The sequence below is a fragment of the Lissotriton helveticus genome, chromosome 5_1 (assembly GCF_964261635.1).
Source record: "Lissotriton helveticus chromosome 5_1, aLisHel1.1, whole genome shotgun sequence".
In the NCBI taxonomy this organism is placed as follows: domain Eukaryota; kingdom Metazoa; phylum Chordata; class Amphibia; order Caudata; family Salamandridae; genus Lissotriton; species Lissotriton helveticus.
The window spans coordinates 1,972,240,212-1,972,259,138 of record NC_136065.1 but is presented as its reverse complement, the minus strand read 5'-3'; the positions used below and the strand labels follow the sequence as shown (position 1 = coordinate 1,972,259,138).

Genomic DNA, 18,927 nt, shown 5'->3' with positions numbered 1-18,927 from the left:
CTCGGCTTAACCAAGATCGCGGAGTGGATGAGAAAAAATTCTCAAACTCAATGGTGAGAAGACTGAGCTACTGGTCTTAGGTAAGAACAAAGAGCTCTGGGGACCCCAACACTGGCCAGACGAGATGGGTACCCCCCCGATCCCAGTCAAATCAGCCCACAACCTTGGGGTCATCATTGATGAATCGCTTAATCTTAATCAACAAGCTACGAAGACGTCAGCTGCCTGTTTTGCGATATTAAAGTGGTTGAAAAAAATTTGTTGGATGCTGCCCAAAAATACTCAAAAAACTGTCATCAATGCTTTAATAACCTCCAGACTCGATTATGCTAATGTGCTATACTTGGGGGCCAATAAGGCTACAACGCGCCGATTACAGACAGTGCAAAATGCAGCCGCGAGACTACTGTGGAAAATTCCCATCTCCACACCTACCACCAAGTATATCCGCGAACTGCACTGGCTGAAAATCGAGAATCGGGTGAAGTTTAAATCTTTATGCATAAGATCTCTACCAACAGTGCACCCAAGTACCCCCAAAATTTAATACATCCCTACCGCCCATCTCGAACCCTTCGTTCAGCCACGGCCAATCACTTTGTGATTCCAAAAATCAGGCTGGCACGAATGGGCGGAAAATCCTTTTCATATCTTGGACCTTCAATTTGGAACACTCTCCCGGTGACACTTCGGCAGGAAATCAACTATATGAAATTCAGGAAGGCCTTAAAAACCTGGCTGTTCAACATCTGAAGACCTGAATTAATCAAAACACTGGATCACTAGCGCCGGGAAACCCTTTGTTGGGTAGCTGTTGCGCTATATAAATGAAATAAATAAAATAAAAGTTCTAGAATATGGATGTTTCTATTGACTGACGTTCGGTGATCTATATTATTTGGTTCAATTACAGTACTGAGAACCTTACCCTGTTTTCTCAATTTCGTTTGCACACCAACGGTCACGGGCCCGGCTGGGTCGGAATTACCACTAGCTGTGCGGTGAGCCTCCATTCTTTTAATATTACAGCCTCACTAGTTTTGCGTTTCTTGCCTAGCTACCATGACTAGGACATAATAGTGATGAGGTTTTTCCCTTTTGTTCTTGGTCAATTTTCTTGAATATACAGACCTTCTGATTTTGAAACCGCCATCTAGGTATGTGTCCATTTGTGCATTTAGCCACAGTTTTCTGGAACTTCTCACCTCACAAAGCATGCAGTATGAAAGAGTCGTGCACGGATAGAACACCTTTGCCCGCTATGGTATGTTTTACTGTGCATATCGTTCGTTATAAACAAAGACATCTAGGTTCCCTCAACGTGTCGTCACAAACCCACTGGTCACCAGCACGTCAGTAATAATAACGGCATTTAAACACTTTCGACACGAATGTGTTGGGGTGGCACTTAGATACAAATAGGTGAATTGTGGTACATTCACTGTAGTGGAAGCCAAATGAAGTATGTACAGACCACATTACAAGGTCTTGTTGTAACCATATCCATATATGATACATGCTCTATTGTCACTTATCGGTTTGTTTCAGCCCTGAGGAATCGCGAGTGCGATGAAACATGTGTCGGCTGGCTGTATACTCCATTAAAAGACTCCACGATTTACCCTTCCACTGGAGTTTCTGTTAAAGACTTCTGTCATTCTGTGTTCTATACTATATGTTGTATTGTTACATAACAATCTGTATACTGTGATTTGAGTGCATCGGCAACCCAGTCTGATCTAATTTTCTGTTGTCAGGGGTCCTGTACTTATACCCCTAAAAGTCTTTGTTCTCTTTGTGCAAGTGGGCCCTGAGCCCGGTCTGAACCAGTTTTGGGTGTTTCTTGAGCACTTTGTTTTCCTGGCTTCTCCTTTCCCTTCAGAGTGAGGGGCAGGGTCGTCAGCCGCCCAGCAGCAGGTGGAGCCAGCATTGTGGAAGGCAGGCACAGCCCTATTCAGGCCCAGGTGCTATCTCCTCCCACCACTCAAGTTGCAAATGCAGTCATTCAGCCTAGGGCTGACTCAGCCAGCCTCCTGGGGAATCCCCAGCTCCCGTCACTCTCAAACCAGACAGTCAATACACAAACAGGCCCAGGCACACAGATGGGTCAGACAAGAGAACAGCAACTTTCTAAAAGTGCTGTTCTCAAACACAGGATTTAAAAACAACCTTTCCTAAAAGATGTGTTATTAAATTCTGAGTTCAGGGATACTAGATACTTATGTACTATCTTGTTCCTATGGGAAGAAATGCTTTTAGCCACTGTAGCCAGCATCCCCCATGTTAACCTATGGAGCAAGATAGCCTTACAATAGTGAAAAACGAAAATGGCTGTAATTCACTACCAGAGCATGTCACCTGCACCAGTACATGCTCTACATTTCACATACACTGCACCCTGCCCAGGGAGGTACCTTGGCCTTCCATAGGGGTGACCAATGTGCACAAAAAGGGAAGGGTTAGGCCTGGCCAGTGGGGACACTGACCAGGAGGACATGGCAGTTCACAGACTGCACACAGGCACTGCGGTGGCAGGCCTTAGACACCATTTTAGGGCTACTCATGTGGGTGGCACAATCACTGCTGCAGGCCCACTAGTAGCATTTGTCATCACCAGCCCTGGCACACTAGGTGCACTTTACTAGGGACTTCTTGGTAATACAAATATGCCAATCATGGATAACCAATTACAATACAATTTACACAGAGCATATGCACTTTAGCAACGATTAGCAGTGGTAAAGTGCACAGAGTACTATTGCCAACAGCCACGGGTCAGGAAGGGAAGTGAGGAAGAAGCAAAAAAAGTTTGAGGATGACCCTGCAAGAAGGGCCAGTTCAAACACATGTGCAATAAAAACAGCATAACTGCTCAGGCAGAGAAAAGAACCTTGGCTATGCCCAGACGAGGTGCGACCAGAGGATGAAGCAGGTCACCTGGTGTGGGTTAGGGTTTGTGTCCTCTTTAATTGCTACAACGGGAACAGTAGGGGTAGATTTTAGATTGCAAATAAAGAATTTATTACACAAACCGCAGTAGTTTGGGGTATTTGTGGAATAATTCAGAACAGGGAAGGCAACCATGACCCTTTTGAAATGACGCACTGCTCTTTCGCTCCCATTTATTGCGCTCCATCATCATGGATGCTGCCAGAATTAAAAGGATACAGGGGTTCTAGCCCACCTCACTCTTGGAGTCTCTGGTGCTGCACCACCAAACTAGTCAACTGTAAAGATACTGCGACTAAACACACCAGATACTTTGTGCTTAGTTTTCAGAGGAGGGCTTGCTCAGTCTTACAACTGCAGGGACAAAGCATTTGATTTTAGGGAAGACCTAGTTGAAAAGGACACCTCACACATCAGATGAACTCCATCATGTGCCTCCGCCGACAAGAGTTTGAAGTGAAAGATTCCAAACCCCAAAACACAAGGGGGGGGGGAGGAGAAACGGACAACCACTGACCAAATGAGGCAACTTGGGTTCTCTGCAACAATTAAGAACTAGAGTGGGCATTTTTGTGAAAATTGGTGTAAGCCATCTATTCATTTAGGATCTAGAACATCCCAGTATCAAGTCAGAACTGCCCCAATTCTGGAAAGAGTTCGACTTGCCTCTTTAAAGAGCACTACATCATGGAACACAATACATTAACCGTTGACAACTCGTCCTATCCTCTTACTTGCAAACTTTAAGCTTGCCTTTGACCATGTAGAGCACTCTGCTGCCTTTCTGCTAGGTTCGCATTATAGCAATACCACATATGTATATAAAGGCCTGGCTGATCCTCATTATTAGCCAGCAACTCAGAGCGGAGTACTCAGCTGCGTTTCTGGCATTAACTAACAAAACTTGACTGAGCAATTCCGATTTACAAAGCTGTAATGCATTCCAGGTCATTAAATGCAGGCTTATAACGGAGAAGTCAGCATGACGTTCAAGCACTTCTGTGGAAGAGGAGTGAGAACATGCTCTAGTTTTCTACTCAAGACCAGGAGGATGAACAACATTCCCAGTTAGGGGCTTAAAAGGCCAAGGGGTGCAAACTGAAATACAACACTAAATGCTAACAAATTGCCTGAAGAATCAAATGACTCTAGTCACTTAGAACCAGCTTCTGAGTAAATACAGGGTGGTTTTCAACTAGAAACCAAACGCATGACTATGGACAAGGAGATATCTCCCATGCCAACCTGTGAGTAAATACAGGGCCTAGTTCACAAAGGTAAATTTAGACAAAACGTCTAAGTTTAGACTATGTTTATTTAATAGCATTCCCAATTCCCGCATTCCTCCCTGATAGTTCGACTGCTCTGCAAAATCTGACATGGAATTCCAATGTGCACTTTACAATATGAGAACTCAAGATACCCGTAAATGAGGGCAGCTTGCAGGGCTGAGATATATATATATACACACATACACACACACACATACACATATACACACACTACTACAGCAGTACCAGTCTTTCAAGTGGACTGGTGTTTAAAGGAAGCTTGCACTGCAGCTGCTGCCTCCTGTAGTACTTGTACTGTGCAAGCTTGCACTGCATCTGCTGCCTCCTGCAGTATTTGTACTGTGCAAGCTTGCACAGCAGCTGCTGCCTCCTGCAGTATTTGTACTGCGTACTGTGGAAGCTTGCACTGCAGCTGCTGCCTCCTGTAGTACTTGTACTGTGCAAGCTTGCACTGCATCTGCTGCCTCCTGCAGTATTTGTACTGTGCAAGCTTGCACAGCAGCTGCTGCCTCCTGCAGTATTTGTACTGCGTACTGTGGAAGCTTGCACTGCAGCTGTTGCCTCCTGCAGTATTTGTACTGTGCAAGCTTGCACAGCAACTGCTGCCTCCTGCAGTATTTGTACTGTGCATTGTGGAAGCTTGCACTGCAGCTGCTGCCCCCTGTAGTACTTGTACTGTGCACTGTGGAAGCTTGCACTGCATCTGCTGCCTCCTGCAGTATTTGTACTGTGCAAGCTTGCACAGCAGCTGCTGCCTCATGCAGTATTTGTACTGTGCACTGTGGAAGCTTGCACTGCAGCTGCTGCCTCCTGCAGTATTTGTACTGTGCAAGCTTGCACAGCAGCTGCTGCCTCATGCAGTATTTGTACTGTGCACTGTGGAAGCTTGCACTGCAGCTGCTGCCTCCTGCAGTATTTGTACTGTGCAAGCTTGCACAGCAGCTGCTGCCTCCTGCAGTATTTGTACTGTGCATTGTGGAAGCTTGCACTGCAGCTGCTGCCTCCTGTAGTACTTGTACTGTGCACTGTGGAAGCTTGCACTGCATCTGCTGCCTCCTGCAGTATTTGTACTGTGCAAGCTTGCACAGCAGCTGCTGCCTCATGCAGTATTTGTACTGTGCACTGTGGAAGCTTGCACTGCAGCTGCTGCCTCCTGCAGTATTTGTACTGTGCAAGCTTGCACAGCAGCTGCTGCCTCCTGCAGTATTTGTACTGTGCATTGTGGAAGCTTGCACTGCAGCTGCTGCCTCCTGCAATATTTGTAGTAAGCACTGTGGAAGCTTGCACTGCAGCTGCTGCCTCCTGCAGTATTTGTACTGTGCACTGTGGAAGCTTGCACTGCAGCTACTGCCTCCTGTAGTACTTCCACAGTGTTCTGTGGAAGCTTGCACAGCAGCTGCTGCCTCCTGTAGTACTTGTACTGTGGAAGCTTGCACTGCAGCTGCTGCCTCCTGTAGTACTTGTACTGTGCACTGTGGAAGCTTGCACTGCAGCTGCAGCCTCCTGCAGTACTTGTACTGTGCACTGTGGAAGCTTGCACTGCAGCTACTGCCTCCTGCAGTACTTGTACTGTGCACTGTGGAAGCTTGCACTGCAGCTGCAGCCTCCTGTAGTATTTGTACTGTGCACTGTGGAAGCTTGCACTGCAGCTGCAGCCTCCTGTAGTATTTGTACTGTGCACTGTGGAAGCTTGCACTGCAGCTGCAGCCTCCTGTAGTATTTGTACTGTGCACTGTGGAAGCTTGCACTGCAGCTGCAGCCTCCTGCAGTATTTGTACTGTGGAAGCTTGCACTGCAGCTGCAGCCTCCTGCAGTATTTGTACTGTGCACTGTGGAAGCTTGCACTGCAGCTGCTGCCTCCTGCAGTATTTGTACTGTGCAAGCTTGCACAGCAGCTGCTGCCTCATGCAGTATTTGTACTGTCCACTGTGGAAGCTTGCACTGCAGCTGCTGCCTCCTGCAGTATTTGTACTGTGCAAGCTTGCACTGCAGCTGCAGCCTCCTGCAGTATTTGTACTGTGGAAGCTTGCACTGCAGCTGCAGCCTCCTGTAGTATTTGTACTGTGCACTGTGGAAGCTTGCACTGCAGCTGCAGCCTCCTGCAGTATTTGTACTGCACTGTGGAAGCTTGCACTGCAGCTGCTGCCTCGTGCAGTACTTGTACTGTGCACTGTGGAAGCTTGCACTGCAGCTGCTGCCTCCTGCAGTATTTGTACTGTGCACTGTGGAAGCTTGCACTGCAGCCTCCTGCAGTATTTGTACTGTGCACTGTGGAAGCTTGCACTGCAGCTACTGCCTCCTATAGTACTTTTAGTAAGCACTGTGGAAGCTTGCACTAGAGCTGCTGTCTCCTGTAGTACTTCCAGTGTTCTGTGGAAGCTTGTACTGCAGCTACCGCCTCCCGCCTCCCGCAGTGCATGTACTGTTCATAGGACAAAATGGCCTAGCAGGGAACTGCACTCCACGTGTTGCATGGCTGTTGCACCCCAAAAGCTCCCGCCAGAGGGCCGATGGCCAGGCGAGGCAAAGAGTTACCGCGTACCACAGGGCGAGGCAAATAATAGCGTCACGAGGCCAAGCAAACAGTATTAGTGCCACAGAGCCAGGAAACCGTGGCAGGGTGAGGGAAGGTGTGTGAGCCAGGCAGAGAGTGGAGAGGTCCACAGGTCTTGGCAAGGCGCGACTATTTGAAGGGGCCTGGCCACGACCAAAGCAGGGAAACGGTAAATGTTCAACAATGTACACTAATGTGATATGGCCAGAGAAAGCATGGAACTGGCAAAACGTGTACTGGAGACATGCGAAGCGCGACGGACCGTGTGTGTAAGAGGGAGGCAAAAAAAGTGCAGGCGGATGAAAAAGTGTGAAAGCGAGGTCTAGTGAGACAGATACATTTTCTATAATCGAGTATTGTCACTAGTGCCTAAAGCCCTGCAGCAGCGTCTTGCTCCTCTTTGTGGGGCAGGCCCAGGGGCGTGGGCAGAAGACGGTGACGGATAGATAGCCGGATTGAGCAGATCAATGTTAGCCCAGGATGTAAAGAATCAATACATTCAATGGCCGTGCCACGAGGAGGAAACTCCTTTTCTGAATGTCACTCAAGTCTTTAAGCGCCGTGAGATCAGATTTCACCATGAAGTGCTTGGAGCCGCAGAGACGACTCCCAGCGGCGGTTGCAGTCAGCAGACCGGACCATGTGAAGTCAGCGTATGTGGGGTTTCTGCGAAGGCTTAGGGCTGATGCATCCGGGCGCACTCTCTTCACTGTCTCCCGGCTAGACAGCGGTCAAACAGCCTCGGAGCATGAGGAGTGTCTCTGGCGACAGCAAGCATCGCTTGTGAAGCTGGAGCGCGCGGAACAAGACAAATAAACTTGGCAAACTGCAGTCACGTCTGTGAAGTCTGCAAGGTCCTCCTGAAATCATTCATGGGACAAGAAAGCGATACCAAACACACCTTTTTAGGTCTCGCCTGTCGATGCGCATGCGCATCGAGCAAGGCGAGAGTATTGCGAGTTATCCACTCTTTATCCACACTGCAAGGAATCGTGGCGATTCCTTGCAGTGCCCGTGACTTTTAAGGTCAATGCGCATGCGCATTAAGCTTATGCGCATGCGCATTGACCTTAAAAGTCACGGGCGCGTGCATGTCCGTCTTTGTTTACCCGCTCCGCCCCCTCCCGCCGTGTCGCCTTGCCTACTCTCTTCCACAGCCTCCCCCAGCTCCGCCCCCTCACTACTTGATTGCACGGCCGCTAGGCCGTGCCTCCCCTACTCTCCTCCCCCCTCCTCCCCTGCCTGCCTGCCGCTAGCTGAGTCCTAGCGTTGGCTGAACATCCCGTGATTTTGGACAAATCCCTTAATCTTGCTGTGACCTTGTTTCTACTTTCAGCGCGGAGGCTTATTTCTAAACATGTTCACACTCTCGACGTCTGAAACGGGTGAAACAGGACTATGAGATTGCAAGATTTCTGCGAAAATTGGTAGTCTTAAAGAGCTATGCCGCCCACTTTAAAACACATTCAAGACCTCACTAAGTGAGAGGAGACCTCACTGTTCCTCTACCACGAGGCATCAGACCTTTAAGACCGCAGCGTTCTTTCTGTTCGAGTGAACGCAGACCCTGTACAATACCACTCGTACGAGTCACAACCCAGCCTACTATAATCGCGCATCTTTGTGTGACACGTTCCGTGAATTCCATTCCCCGAATCTGTTGCGAAATACTACAGCCCACACTTTACCCGTGTTGTGACTGACTAGTTTTAATTTATTGCGGTGCCCATTTCATTTACACTATTTTTGTTCTGAAGTGTCTGCCATTTATTGCAGTATTGTACCTCTACCTGCACTTTGTACGCTTCTGAAACCTGCACACATATCACTTTTCCTCCTATAATGTACCGATTGCTACTTCATGTATTTTTGCTGCTCACCATTGTCACTATTCATTCACGCAACTCAACGTTGCCTTCCTTCACCTATAATTTTCTCCTCACGCATCCTTAATGCTCCCATCGAGACGCGCCCCGCCAACCCACTGCAAAGTCCGCGCTACCAAAACCAACAAACAAACTATCACCCCCGCATCGCTCTCCGTACTCTGGCCTCAGCAACCCCCTTCTCCACCCCCACCAGTCCCCTCGGCTAACTTGGTAGAGATGCGGCCCCGCCCGGGCTCCCCCCTCCCAGGACTTCCTCCTCGCATCCCTGCCCCCTCGCGCTGCTTCAACCCCTCCCCTGGCCACGGCACTTTATTAGGGGCCTAACCCGACCATTTGACTGTCATTGTAAGTCTCTTGCTGGAGCTACAGTCCCAACAAAAAATAAGCCTTTCGGCAGTCCGATGTCCCAGCTGCGTCTAGCTTGCTTTCTGTGACCAGACACACGTTTTTTGGCTTTTATTGAGTTATCCCCTCTGCTCTTGAACATTGTAAATCGCACCCTCTCTTCTATGGGTGCTAAGTGCTATATCCTGTATTTTTCTTCTTCATATATGACTTTGTTTCTATCACTGTGCTGCTCTCTGCAAATTTATAAAGCGCTCTGATACCCGTCAAGTTTGCGCTATAAAAAACGATCAAATAAATAAATACTTGCATGAAGTCCGTGTTTTAAATCTAGCGACTGAGATGTATTTTCTATTTTGTTTAGTTCATTTCGTGACAAAAACGTTACGAGTCATTGCCTGTGCGACTTCTTTTAATCTTGCAGAAGCAAGGCTGCACCACGCCACATCTTGTTCCTCTTTTACCCACTCTGACACTGTCCCGGGACCGTCAAAACCAGTTTGCCCAGTTTGGAAAGCTTCACTTCAGTGCTTCTCTCCTCTACCTGCATATCAACACGGTGGTGTGAGGGGGTGTGGTGTCGGGAGAGGTAGGCTGGGGGGAGGAGAGGTGTGTTTGTGACAACTCCCAGGGCTGTGCACAAACGCCTTTCATTTGCTCGGTTACCAACAATCTCATAGCCAGCTACTTAAGTGTCCAGGGAAGGCAACACGCAGGGCCGAAAGCTGCCGTTATTATCCGTAACGACCTCAGAGGGGACCTCTCAACATTACTCACAGAAAACAACTCAGAAGGTGGAGTCATTATACTAAAAGGAAACCGCACAGGCTTTCTGTATACTGTGACTGTGGGAGAATTAGTTAATGTTCCTGCGTTTGAGTTAGAGCTTTTAGATTTGTTTATGGCTTTTTTTCTTTGTAATTCTTTAGCATTGCCTACAGGAAACAAAAATGCTAAAGATTTAAAAAAAAAACCATAAACAATTCTAAAAGCACTAACTCTAATGCTGCGAGACCTATTGCATTTCCAATGCTTGTTAACAGTACTTTCAAACAGATCCTACATGTCATTGGATACTGGATGGCTAAGAGACAAAACGTCCCAGAAAGTACAGGCTCCAATCATGGGTTTAAACAGAGGAGTTAAATAGACGCGCACACAGCGCCACCGTGCGACAGCGCAAAGGTTCTTCACCACACGAACAACCTGGAGGTTCCTTCAGTACTTTACGCTGGTGTTTAAACGCGGTATAGACTCCAAGTTTTGACGCAAAAAGAAACAGGCGGAAGGAGTTAAGAAATCGGCTTGAGTCCGAGTGGGTTTGATCAAGTTGATTGGGAGGTTGGAGGGGGCGGAAGTCCGATCATCTAGTTCCCGGAAACACTATTTAACTGTGATAGCATGTACCATACTAGAGCGAGATGAGGGGTGCGGGCATATACTCTTCATCCGCTGAGGAACATTCCCTGGAGCTAGAACCGCAATCGCAGCAGGCACATCAAAGTCCACGCCTGACGGACATTATTACACACAGTATCTTTACCCATTAAAAACTGAAGCTGGGTAGTGGCCGCGGTTAGTTTTCGCTTACCTTGCCTTTTGGTACCAAACTCTTATTACTAGGACCTGATCATGAGTGGGCGGGGCGGATAGGGGGGTCCGATTCAAGCACACACCCCTGCTTGAGCAGGGGGTCTGAACTGTGTTGTGCGGAGCTTATCACCCGGCAACCTTCGTTATTTAAGTCTGCACCTTCGTTATTAAAGCTGCAGTGTTAAATATCACATGCACCTTCGTTATTTTCAGCAGGTCAAACCTGCCAAATTTATACAAGGAAACATCAGTACAGTGTTTTGCAGTGGGCACCAAAATCCTCATTTTATTCCTCAAAAACAGTACATCGAACCTGATGAATTCTGAATCATGAGAAGGCGGGCTTTGTTGGGCCCAATAAATAACACCTTCCCTCTGGGGACTCGTAACCAGGGTGATCCCATCAACCAAGAGAGGTACTAGCAGAGGCAGGGTATAGCCCTGGTGGTGCCCGCTGCTGAGCATGACACAGAGGTGCAGTGGCAACAACGCAACACCAGACAAAAAAACAAGCATTTGCAATGCAGTAGGTCTCGCATTTGCCAAAGTTTGAGCTATTGGCATTGTAAATGACAATACCTTTTATTTGCATGTTTTGAAAACATGCAAGTGGTGCGTAAACACGCACTTTGTACTTCTAGTCGTTGCGAACGACAAACAAGGCTGGCAGTAACTGCCCGTTTTACTGCCAGCTTTGCTTCTTGTAAGCAAGGACCAAGTGTCATTTACAATGCCTATAGCTCAAAATCTTACAAATGCGAGACCTATTGCAGTGCAAATGCTTATTTTCTTTGTATTTCGGTAACTTAAGTGAGCCTTTGCTGCGCTTTCACACTCATTTTTATTGATTTCTAGAGAACAGCAGGGTAACATTTTCACCTCCCGAAAACACAGGAATCTCACATTTAATCACAGGACACAGATCTTTCCGCTAAAGGCGGGGGCAAGCCATCAGATTAATAGGGGGCTGAGGCTCGGGGCTGGTTTGGCCTTACAAGGTGGAATATGAGCAGAGCCATCAATAAACCTGCTACATAAACCTTGGAATAAAGTGGGTAAAGCACAGCCGTATTTTGAGCAAGCTCTATCCGTTCAAACCCGGAAAAAGATCACTTATATGAGGCTCCTGGCACTACCCATAGTGGAGTTCAACCAAAGCTGGGCCCGTGTGGATAAAACAGTAGCATGCAGACTTTGTGATTATCACCAGGAATCCTGACCACTAGAAACACTGCACAGCCCTCACTCACAATGCTCGGGGCAGCTCCTGACCCCTAGAAACACTGCACAGCCCTCCCTCACAATGCATAGGGCCGCTCCTGACCCTGAAAGCACTGCACAGGCCTCTCACAATGCACAGGGCATCTCCAGACCATAGAAGAAACTGACCCTAGAAGCACTGCACAGCCCCGCTCACAAAGCTCGGGGCAGCGCCTGACCCTAGAAGCACCTCACAGCCCTGGGCCCTCACTCACAATGCACGGGTCAGCTCCTGACCCTAGAAGCACGGCACAGCCCTCACTCACAATGCACGGGTCAGCTCCTGACCCTAGAAGCACGGCACAGCCCTCACTCACAATGCACAGGGCTGCTCCTGACCCCTAGAAGCACCGCACAGCCCTCACTCACAATGCTCAGGGCAGCTCCTGACCCCTAGAAACACTGCACAGACCTCACTCACAATGCACAGGGCAGCTCCTGACCCCTAGAAACACTGCACAGCTCACTCAATGCAGGGTGCAGCTCCAGACTCCTAGAAACACTGCACAGCCCTCACAATGCTCAGGGCAGCTCCTGACCCCTAGAAACACTGCACAGACCTCACTCACAATGCTCAGGGCAGCTCCTGACCCCTAGAAACACTGCACAGACCTCACTCACAATGCTCGGGGCAGCTCCTGTTTGCAATGCACAGGGGAGCGGTTACTCGAGTGCAGCACTGCAGGGCTAAAGCGGTTGAAGGCCCTGGTGCCAGCAGAGGTGACCTCACATGACCCTGCACAAGATGACGCTCCGGAGGGCTGCGGGACGCAGACCAGAACAAAGAACGGATATTTGAAAGTAGACTGGGTTTTGGGACGTGAAAGCATAATCTTGCGATAGATCCTCATACAGCCGCAGAAAGAAGGAAATGAAATCGGAGTTCAGAAGGGACATTCCCAGTCTGAGGAGGAGAGGAAACAGTGGTCATGTGCGAGGCGGTGTGCTTTAGGGGAAGGGTGCTGCTGGGAGAGTTGCTGTGAAGGGTGTAGCCCTCAGAGGTGCGTCACTGTGCAAAGAAAAGAACTGCAGATCTCAAGGGCAGCCCAGTATCGGAAACGTCACTGTGCGGAGAAAAGAGGTGCAGATCTCACAGGTGCTGCGGTACAGGGAGAGCTACCGTGCAGAGAAAGGAGATGTGGCACTGTACGCGGAGAGCTACTGTGAGGAGAAATGAGCTGTGGCACTGTACAGGGAGAGCTACTGTGAGGAGAAATGAGCTGTGGCACTGTACAGGGAGAGCTACTGTGCAGAGAAAGGAACTGTAGATCTCACGGCAGGCACTGTACAGCGAGAGCTACTGTGCAGAGAAAGGAGCTGTAGATCTCACGGCAGGCACTGTACAGCGAGAGCTACCGCGCAGAACAAGCATTTGCAATGCAATAGGTCTCGCATTTGCGAAAGTTTAAGCTATTGGCATTGTTAATGACAATGCCTTTTTTATCTGTTTTGAAACCAACATAAAAATAAATGGCATTATCGTTTACAATGCCAATAGCTCAAACTCTCGCAAATGCGAGACCTATTGCATTGCAAATGCTTGTTTTGTCCTTGCAATGCTGGCAACATCTTCCTGCCTGTTCTAATGCTTGGTTGTTATAGCTTTAGAAGTGTCTGAGGGTGATTGAGTTCACAACGTACTATACAAAAAGAAAACATTCTTATTAGCAGCCTACCTGTGGAGAGTTATCTAAAATGGAGTGTTTTTGTACTTAAAACTGGTAAGGAAAATAATTCTTGGTCCATTCTTAATCACCATGAGAACCTATACATTGATTATTTTTCCTGCTGCACAGACACTCAAGAACCATATTTACTAGTCCAGTGAGTGAGTCACTCCAGGGTCGCAGTTATCACATTGCTCAATGGCCCCTATTTGGCAGGGATGAGCAATGTTTGGCTGGTCGCAGTCCATGACACTGTGGTCGGGTAATCACTGCCATTATATAATTTATAGTTAACAGTGTATGTTTTTTCCCACTGGGAATCATCGCCCTAATTTCAAAAGCTCCGTAGCTCACAATTAAGGGACATGCATTAAAACACAAACACGCCTGAAAAATGTAATAGTGCAGCACACAAGACCCACTACTAAGTCTTGAGGCACTTTAGAAAGTTTGAAGCAGAACGGCGGTGCTGGCAGACTTGGTGGACATGTTTATCAACCCTGAGCTGGTGAAAGACGTCAGCGACTTATTCAACTGTTTTGCTCATTAGTGAGTGGTTTGTTCATCAAATGCAGGAGAAATTTACCTGTGGTAAGACACGCAGAGTGTGTTACCGAGCAGGCGGCAGCTCCGGGCTCCCAACAGTTAGTGTGGAGGGTGGGAGCGTTCAAGAGTGGGAGGGGCGGGGGGGGGGGGGGGGGGGGTTCCATTCGCTCTGAGAACAAAGTGTGTAATTCATTGCTTGATAAACAGACTTTCAAGCAACGAGGTCAATGGCAAGAACCCACGCAGCGCTCTCAGCATGTTACACACGAGAAATGTAACTAGCTATTATTTACAGCTCTTAGAACCAGTAAAAGAGTTGTATGCAGCGCAGAGTAAAATAGAAGTAAAAAATGTGTTCCTAATAATGTCACTGCATTGTAATGTAAGAGTTTTGTAGCAGGAGCATAAACCGAATGAGCAATCTCGCAGGTTGCTGGTAACAGTGCTTGGAAACTACCCATCCAAGAGCTACATTGACATGTGCCTGGCATTAACACACATACCAGCCGAGGAATTGCGGCAACGGGGGAAGAGACGTGCAACACACCCATACACCTCCAGAGAAATGCAAAACACAACAGCATCCTCACCCCTCTCTCACCTTCCGTACACCCACAATGAACATATTACAGGTTGGACCACTCATGATTTTATAAATCACATGCAGTGTCACAGCCCACAAACGTGCCTGCCTCATTCCAGCTTGATCCCTGCGCCTCCTATTGCAATGGCGGAGCTAGCAAAAAAACCAAGTTTCAGCGAAAATAGTGACCACGCATGTGAAGCCCAGTTTCCAAGGCCACGCTTCTCACAGGGGCCGCAAGATCGCCACACAACACGGTCGATTCCTGTTGTCTGCCCTCATTAAAAAAAACATTTAATCACAAGCTAGCAACAAACAAGCAAACAAATCCCCCCCGGCCCTCACTTACCTACCTCCGGCCGCTGGAACACGCTGTGACGCACACCGCAAGTCGGCCTGGAGCGCGCCTCGGCAGAGACGCGGGAGGACAGGAGCGTGATGCGCGTGAACGTGCACATTGACGTTCCCGCGCGTTCACGGACCTGAGTCGGCTCGTTCACAGGTCTAGAGCTGCTCGTTCACAGCTCACACTCCCTTGGCAGGGAGGAAGGTGACTATAGAACTCGCTGGCGGGAGCGCATCGCGCTCCAACGCCAGGCGAGCCCTAAAAAGGAGATGTGGCAATGCACACGGAGAGCTACTGTGAGGAGAAAGGAGCTGTGGCACTGTACAGGGAGAGCTACTGTGCAGAGAAAGGAACTGTAGATCTCACGGCAGGCACTGTACAGCGAGAGCTACTGTGCAGAGAAAGGAGCTGTACATCTCACAGCAGGCACTGTACAGCGAGAGCTACCGTGTAGAGAAAGGAGATGTGGCAATGCACGCGGAGAGCTACTGTGAGGAGAAAGGAGCTGTGGCACTGTACAGGGAGAGCTACTGTGAGGAGAAATGAGCTGTGGCACTGTACAGGGAGAGCTACTGTGCAGAGAAAGGAGCTGTGGCACTGTACGCGGAGAGCTACTGTGAGGAGAAATGAGCTGTGGCACTGTACAGGGAGAGCTACTGTGAGGAGAAATGAGCTGTGGCACTGTACAGGGAGAGCTACTGTGCAGAGAAAGGAGCTGTGGCACTGTACGCGGAGAGCTACTGTGAGGAGAAATGAGCTGTGGCACTGTACGCGGAGAGCTACTGTGAGGAGAAATGAGCTGTGGCACTGTATACGGATAGCTACTGTGCAGAGAAAAAAGCTGTAGATCTCACAGCAGGCACTGTACAGCGAGAGCTACTGTGCAGAGAAAAGAGCTGCTGATCTAACGGCAGGCACTGTATGCGGATAGTTACTGTGCAGAGAACGGAGCTGTAGACAGCACAACAGGCACTGTACAGGTGGTGCGGTACTGGGATAGTTACTGTGCAGAGAACTAAACTGTAGATCTCATAGCAGCATCGTATGGGTGGGTCATTGTGCAGAGAAATAAACTACACACATCACAGGTGGTGCAGTACTGGAAGCGTCACTGTGCAGAAAAGCCAAATGTAGCTCGCGGCAACGCACAGAGAAAGGCAGAGTAGGCTTCACGAGAAGCTGTGGCACTGCACTCTTAGCGTTAAGTGAAGGAGGTGTAGGCCTCATTCTCCAGGTAACATGCTATGTATTACTGTGCAGAGAAAATTAGTTTAGACCTCACTGGCGGCACAGTACCGGATGAAGTGCTGAGGAATAAAGAAAAAAAAAGTGCGGGCCTCACTGGTGGCACAGTACCAAGAAAGGAGGATATGGGAGGCCTCCAGGTAGCCATGCACTCACTATACAAGACCACAAGAACAGAATAGAATGGCGGCGCGTGGGGTAGAGGGAAAACAAAATGACATTATTTCCATGATGTCAACAATTTAAAGATACAAATCGTCTAGTACTAACAATGGTACAGAAGCTATGCTCCAGGGGTGCAACAAGAATAGAGAGAAAGCCAGCGAGTAGCATCGAACTGAGACAGATATTAACTTTATCCTGTCATAAGCCAGGGGCTGATCAAAGCTCATTCTAGGAATTGTAAAAAATAAGTATTCCTAAAGCTGTCTTTAGGCAAGACTTAAAGAATAAAAAAAAAACCACAAAAAAACCAAAACCGCAATATGAGAAGTCTCGGGGGCGGGGGGGTCAATGGGAATCTGAATTATTTCAGTACAAAACAAGAGGGGCGTGCAGCTGCGGCGTGGTTACCATTTTTTAAAAATGTTTAATCAGACAACTGTGACACCCTTAATCTCCTCGTCATGGAGCACCCTGCCAACCTAACCAAGAAAGGGGTTCTTGCAAGTCTGCCGCCTGTTTAAAAAAAAAAAAAAACGTTTTCAGGCGGCAGCCTTACAAAAACTTCTTTCTTGGTTAGGTTGGCAGGGTGCTCCTAGACTAAGAGATATATAGACTAAACAGGCGAGCAACAAAATTGGTTGGAATTTTCAGATGTGACATTTTAACCTTGTTTTAGTATTTAGATGGCATGTCACACGTGCAAATCAACATCATTCATGGGTAGGGAAGTGTGGTGCCTTTTGTCTCTTGGTTGCAGCAAAATAAAATGTAAGATAAATTGCTATAATTAATATATAGTTTTCAATGAACCAGGTTTGTTTTCTCCAGTTTGCAAAAAAGTCTGGTTTGTATCGGTCATGGGGTACTGCTGGAAAGTCATTTGCTCGGGCTTTTCAATTGAGGTTTTTTTCTTCAGGGTTCTAATTTGGCAGTAAAGCGCAGCTCTGACATAAGGTCAAGGTAATAACAGCCATGCTGGGGTTCCTTTCAGCTCACATATTCTTCAGTTAAGGTCCCTCCATAGAAATGTTTGAAGATCAGGGTGAGATATGAGGAATGGAGTAAAAACATGACCTGCATTTAACACTCAGCGTCAGTTTCAAGGACTCCAGGTAGTCCGTGATTGGGCACTGGGATTGGGGAGAGTCCCAGACAATTCTTTCAGAAGTGTAGCATAGGGAGAAGTGTAGTGTAGTGCAGGGAGAAGTGTAGTTCAGGGAGAAGTGTAGTGCAATCCATGGAGTTATTGCGGCAGAGAAGAGGAACGTACCTCTGAGGAATTGGAGTATAGAGAGAACTAATGTCAGAGAAACTAACAGAGCGCGGCCCTCGAAGGTGGCAGTAGGGGAAGAGCTACTGGATCAGAGAAGCAAGTGGGGCTGTGCGTGAGGAAAGAGGCATGGTAAAGGAAAAGCTACAAGAGAGGAAGAGAATAGAGCAGTGCATGCCTCGGAGGTAAAGAGGTACACAAAAGGAGGCAGCAGGGAGAAGATGGAGGAAATGATGTGCCACTGAGGGGATTTGGTACAGGAATAGTTTCTATATTTAAGAGATCATGTGCGCGTCAGAGGTGGAGCAGAGTTACTGCAGTGAAGATTAGATGGAACATTTGACCTCACAGGCAGTGTGGTGCAGGTGGTACTGCATGGAAGGTCTATAACAGTCATCAGAAATGGGTGACTTCGTAGGACCTGGGAGCTCATTGGAAGGCCACACACAATCTAAACTAGTCAGGTCTCTCAATCGCAGTGCTCTTGGAGGTGGGGGGGGGGAGGGGATTCACCCAACTCCCCCATCCAAGGGCTGACTAACAAATCATATAACCTTAGGCACACATACTAAAAGTTCACAAGATCATACAATATATAGTGGTAAACATGGATGTCTTTTTTGATGGTTTATTTTCGGCTAGTTGGCCTCTTTTAGCCTTCTTTATTTAGCCAACACGTGTTTCGTCGTCTTTAGGGTATCCCTACGACTGTAGCACACATGCTCAGGCGAATTTTGGAATACTACCACGGGAGGCCTTTCTCAATTTCGAAAAGGATTTTCACACTGATGTGAATATAGAAGCGGACTTAAGAGCGCATACTGGCGGCGTTTAAAAAAAAATACGCAACACTGGTTGGAACTGTGAACAGCGAAACAGGTTACTCCGGGTCGGATTGTCAACCGGAAGTAGAGGGAAGGCTTTAAACAACTGTTTAGCTAAATCGCCCTGATGAAGTTGTAGGGATGTACCCTAAGACGACGAGACACCTGTTGGCCAACAGGACAAAAATAAACCATAAAAAAAAAAAAAAAAAAAAGACATGAATGTTTACGACTATATATTTCATTATCTCGTGAAGTTTTACCGTGTGCCTAAGGTCATATGATAGTTTTGATAACCAGAAGATTTTAAAGTAAACTCTTTCACAGAAAAATCACTGATATACATTAGTTCTTTCACCCCAGACTAGTCAAACTAGAAGCCATAAACTGTCATTGTGT

The 18,927-nt window shown here is 47.8% G+C and overlaps 1 protein-coding gene across 3 annotated transcripts in view; it reads right to left on the bottom strand.

Annotated features, from left to right (window-relative positions):
• Positions 1 to 18,927, bottom strand: part of STARD3 (StAR related lipid transfer domain containing 3) — a 180,292-nt gene that overhangs the window by 63,003 nt on the left and 98,362 nt on the right. The window lies entirely within an intron of this gene.